Source organism: Lipotes vexillifer, unplaced genomic scaffold, assembly GCF_000442215.2.
Source record: "Lipotes vexillifer unplaced genomic scaffold, Lipotes_vexillifer_v1.1 scaffold327, whole genome shotgun sequence".
In the NCBI taxonomy this organism is placed as follows: domain Eukaryota; kingdom Metazoa; phylum Chordata; class Mammalia; order Artiodactyla; family Lipotidae; genus Lipotes; species Lipotes vexillifer.
The window spans coordinates 2,315,587-2,321,182 of record NW_006771143.1 but is presented as its reverse complement, the minus strand read 5'-3'; the positions used below and the strand labels follow the sequence as shown (position 1 = coordinate 2,321,182).

The window sequence follows — 5,596 nt, the reverse complement described above, 5'->3', positions numbered from 1 at the left end:
GAGAACTAAATATAAGCTGTGGAAATTAGGATCCTGGTTATTTGTGACACAAGAGAACAGTTTCTCTGGAATGATGGGGCAAGAACCATAATGCACTCAGCTTATGTGTAAGGGCAAAGGAGGACATGGCGGCAGTATGCATGTGCCTTTATTAAATTGGCATGTGATGAGTAGGAGAGAGGAGGCTGGTCATGAAGTGGAATCAGGAACAAGGAAGAGAAGGGTCTTTAGATTGGAGAGATTTGAGCATGTTTGAGGCAATGAGTAGAAAGTGTGTGGAGAGGGAACAATTGTTTGACCGTAAAGGAGAGGGTGGTTGCAAAGTCTCAGTGAGGTAGGGCGGGGCAGAATAGAGAACATAAGGCGAGTAGTTCCTTACTGGCCGTCAGGCCACCTCTCTGAGCTCCGCAACCATTCTCAAATGTGGGACCCAAACAAACAGGCTGTACCTTTACTGTTCACGTCATTTTCTGTTGGTCTCAATGAGATTTCTAACTCTCATCACATTCCCTCCTCATAATACGTTCATCTGAAGCTTCTATCAAATCATCAGTGTTGATATGTTCATGAAGAAATGTTTCTTACTATAGAATATTCTGTGTTACTGAGTTTTTTTACAGTGACAATCTGTTTGAGGCAAGCTTTTAATTGAAAAATTCACCTGATATCCCTTACAGTTCAATATTTTAACGGCCTAAATATACCTCTAGTTACCCTACAAATCCAGGTGCCTATGGATCTTTGAAATGGTTACTAATTGTAATCTCTTAGCCAAAGCAAAATTAATAAATAATCTACACTGTTCTAAATGTTAGATGCTTAACAAACAATAATCTAAACATTTCTTTCTAAATTACAAGCTTCCTTCAGATGATTTTCTTTTTGTTTTTATCGTTTATATATGAAGCTTTCCCATCGACCTAACATCAATATCTGGAGAATAAGTGTACGGAAATCAGACTTTTAACTGACCAAAAACCAGGAGACCCAACTTTAAGTCCCTCTGCAGTAACTGTCTCCTTGGGTAAATCACAATCTGGACCCCTTATTTCTTCATGGGAAAATTACAAGGTCAAAATGAAATCGAAAGTGGCTTCCAGATTTGTTACTTTGTGAGTCTTTATGTAAATTTAGAGTTGCATTTTCTCTCTTTGTTTGCTAATCCAGATCTCCAAGTTAATATATGTATACCATTCTGATTTAAAGATATAATGCAACATACGATCTTATATTCTCATTGATGATTTTTTTTTAATTGATTGCAAATCCCTCAAGCAGAAATCCTGATGTTTCCTTCCTGTCCTGAATCTTTTCATGTAATGTTGATGGAGAGCCGCTTGCCAGGCTGGCCCAGTCTCAGGCCTCCTGAACAGCATTTATACATGTGCTGGACCTCCTTCTCCATGTGAACCACATTTGTGATGACTGCACTCTCGGCCCACAGCCCAGCCATACCAGAGGGTCCCAGCAATCTGGTATTTTCTTCTCTACTCCAAATTCTCCTATCCAGGTCTGTGAACTATAGTGAGTTTGTTTGTTTGTTTGTTTTGTTTTGTGGGGATGTGGATAGGGGACTATGGGAACGTTTTCCATACTAAGCACTGTGCTAGGTACTCTATCATGTAATTTCAATAATTTTTTTTTCTTTTTTCTTTTGGCCACACTGCATGGCTTGCAGTATCTTAGTTCCCCGACCAGGGATTGAACTCAGGCCCCGGCAGTGAAAGCGCTGAGTCCTAACCACTGGACCGCCAGGGAATTCCCTTTAATCTCAATACATTTTTATGCCTTTCCTGGAAATTGGGTCATCACCAATTTATACATGAGGAAACTAAGACTAATTCAGAACTTACCCAAGTAAGTGGAGGGAGGTTGGCTGAACCCGTGACAGCTTGCATCCAAAGTCTTTGCTCTTTGCTACTCTGTTTTTGTACATCTAGAGTATCCATGGGGAGGAAGAATACTGGGCTTACCTAGGAGGAAGAACTTTAATGCTCTTTTCACTTTCTTTTTTTCCCCTGGATGCCTCGAAGGGTGGGGAGGAAAGAGACTTGAAGTATATGGGGAAGGGAAGATTGATACACATATCTCTGGAGAGCATGCTCATTTCATTTCAAGGTGTCTATTTTAATGGAAATCATGTTTTCCCATTGTTAATAATAAATGATCATAAAAGCAGTTGTCATCCCTTGAGTTGCTTGTGTAATGAGGCAAGAACACTATTGATCAGTGTTTTAATTAGGTTAGAGCATAAAAGGTATTTTTAAATTTCTCTATGTAAAACTCCACTGCATTTTACATAGTTGGTGTCTTTACGTCTAAATTTATTTTCAGCACCTGTAATACGCCATGTTGTGTTAGTTTGGAAATGTATTATCGGTGACAGGTATTACATCCTCTAGGCAGCCACAAGATTGCATTAAAATGAAGCATTCGTTGTAAACCAGATGTATGCCTTGTCATTGCATCATTTGAAATACCGTATTATGTAGAGATTGAGGCAGTGTTCACAAATCTCTCAGGATTATCTTGCACATGGTTGATAAAAACAAAGGGAGCAAATCATTACTGTAGAGGTTGGCAGTTCATCATGTATTGAGTGCACACTTTTGACCAAAAAATAAACAGATGATCAAGGCTGAATCTTAGGCTTCATCTAGCTAGTAGTCTGGTAGAGGAGCCAGAGAGATGATTGGATTTTCAGCACCATGGGAATCATCTTTATTTTGTTTATCTTATTTACCAAAATGGTCTTTGCCCATAAATCACACAAACCAAGTCAAAGCTTTCCCTAAGCAGAATTCTTTTATCGTATAGCACTTTGGATTAAAAAAAAAAAAAAATCACTCATAAAACTGTAGTATGAGAAACAGTTGGCATAATAGCTCCTCGGGAAAAAGACCTAGGGATTTTATTTGTCCATAAAGTCAGTGTAAACCAGAGTTGTGATGAGCTCCCATACCTATTATAATAGGTGGCATTAATAGAAGCATAGAGTGAAAACAAACGGGCAAAGGAGAAGACTTCATCTGTCTGCTGTACTAATTAAATCACCCGCAGAGGGTAGTGCACATTTCCAACAGTCACACTGTGCAGGAGACTGACAAAATGAATCTGTCTATTAAAGGTAGATAAAAATAGAACTACATCTCATAAAGATGCTTTCATTAGAAAATGTTACATAACGCTGAGACCAATATGGAGTCTGTGATGATGGTGATGAGGATATCATTAATGATAACTCATGCTTATTACATTATCTTATTTAACGTTCTCACAATCCAGTGAGGTAAGGATACTTATTATCACCCATTTTGCAGAGAATAAAATGGGCACAGAGATGTTCATGCACCTCCTTGAGATCACACAGTCAGGAAGAGGGACACCTGAGTCCATGTCCTTAATGATATTGCCATGCGTTACCACTTGTAAATAGCTGCCTGTCCTTGGAAGCGCTGTCCTGGGACTACGACACTTTGCATGAGGAGAGAGTGATTTTATACAGTGCCAGGGTGTGGAACTAGCCAGTTGGTTAAATTTGGCGGACAGATTCTCAAACCTTTGTGTGAAAGAATTTTCTAATAAGCAGAGGTGCTCAAGAAGTGGCAGGGGAGCTGTTTTAGGTATATGCAAAATCAAGAGTGCCTCTTGCCTTTGGTCTGGCCCTACTGGAATGGAGATTTCCATTTATCTAAGATACTAAAAGTTGTCCAAAGTTTTTGTTGTTGCTGTTTTACTGTCTTTAAATTATTGACTCAAAAAATTATTAAGGAGCATTTTGTTATTTCCCATGCTAGTTCCAGTCTGGATTCCCTTTTTTTTTTCAAGGATAGAAATAGGGAGTTCTGTTCAGAACTCAAAGTAAACACACTGGGGCAGGGTTTTTCCTTCAAAGAAAGGTATACGAAAGGTTTCATTACCTTCCCTGGGACAGCAATCATAGGCTATGACAATTACCTAATTGGAGGCAGGTTAATAACAGATTTCTTTCCATCCTTTCACAGCAATATTACAAAAAGCTGGCAAAAAGTCTCGGGAGAAATTTTTCATTGGTACTTTGCAGGTATCATATGTTCCATTTGTTGCAATTCATATAAACCATCTTCTTTTTTTTTTTTTTTTTTTTCCTTGCGTTATGCGGGCCTCTCACTGTTGTGGCCTCTCCCATTTGCGGAGCACAGGCTCCGGACGCGCAGGCTCAGCGGCCATGGCTCACGGGCCCAGCCGCTCCGCGGCATGTGGGATCTTCCCGAAACGGGGCACGAACCCGCGTCTCCTGCATCGGCAGGCGGACTCTCAAGCACTGCGCCACCAGGGAAGCCCCATATAAACCATCTTCTGATAAAGATGCACACAGATCTTAGTTCAGCTTACATAAATTCAAAAAAAGCCACAATTTCATAGAAATAGTTATAACGAACATTAATTGAGCACTTAGTATGTGAGAGGCAGTGTTTCAAGCACGTTACATTTTAATGCCCTTAATCGTTATACTAATCAGGTGAGTGAAGAATTACAAATATCCCCTTTATAGACAAAATAAATGCATAGAAATAATATGTGACTGCCCAAGATCACACAGATGGTGTCTGAGATGTGATTTGTACCTTAGCAGTCTCAGTCCAGGGCCTACTCTCTTAATCAAGTCTCTGCACAGCCTCATTATCCAGGTTGTTATCCGTAAGAGAAGCAAACTCATTCGTTGTATGGTGAGCGCATGCGGAGGATGCTGCAGATTGGCTCATTTGATACCCAGTCTACTCCCCTTCTAGCATATCTTCCTGTGCTGTAGAGCCTGGAAACTCAAAGAGCACCTTTTCAAGGCTCCCTGGCAGCTAGAGCTTTACTCGTGCTCCGGGCTCTGCCAAGCAGATTCTGTTGACTAAGACTTGGGGTGTGTGGAAGCGAGGTGCAGAAAAGGCAGCAAAGGCATTTGTTCTCCTGTAGTTACTGGTCTGGTCTTTGACATCATAGCTGTTGAGCAGGGGGTTGGCAGCAACAGTGAGAATTCCTCTATGAAATTCTTGTCATGTGGTTGTTAACTTCTGTAACTACTTACTACCCTGTAGTAAAATACTTTCTACTTAATCAAGCTAGATCACATTCCCCATGGACAAGAACCCTGATTAATGCAGAGGTCTTCAAGTCTATGAAGAGATATTATCCAAGCATCTCTTTGACCCTTGGTGTCCCTCCAGTACTGGAAAGTTGACTAGAGGCAATGCATTCCTCCAATATTAGAAAGTTGGACTGGAAGGCTCATTTCAAGTTTAAAATTCTATGATTTTTGAGCTCAAGGACCAGAACAGAGCAGAGAGGAGAGACTTCATGCGTTTGCTTAAGCCAGTTTTTCAATAGAGTTTATCTCTTCCTTCGCTGAGTTAGCCATCTCACAAAAAGCACTGCATTTCTGGGAGATAACGTGTCTGGCAAAAAAGTAACAGACACTGTCCTGAGGAATAATAAACCTACATAATTAAAAAGGGCCCCCATCATGGACATATATACACTAACAAACGTAAGGGAGATAGCTAGTGGGAAGCAGCCGCATAGCACAGGGGCATCAGCTCGGTGCTCTGTGACTGCGGAGGGGTGG

General features: G+C 40.6%; 1 protein-coding gene across 1 annotated transcript in view; it reads left to right on the top strand.

Moving 5' to 3' along the window:
• Positions 1-1,451: 1,451 nt before the first annotated feature.
• The window catches only part of OXR1 (oxidation resistance 1), a 361,766-nt gene continuing 357,621 nt past the window's right edge, over positions 1,452-5,596 (top strand). The window contains exon 1 of the mRNA XM_007446539.1: positions 1,452-1,510. The gene's annotated coding sequence lies outside the window, so the exon portion shown is untranslated. The remainder of the gene's footprint in view (positions 1,511-5,596) is intronic.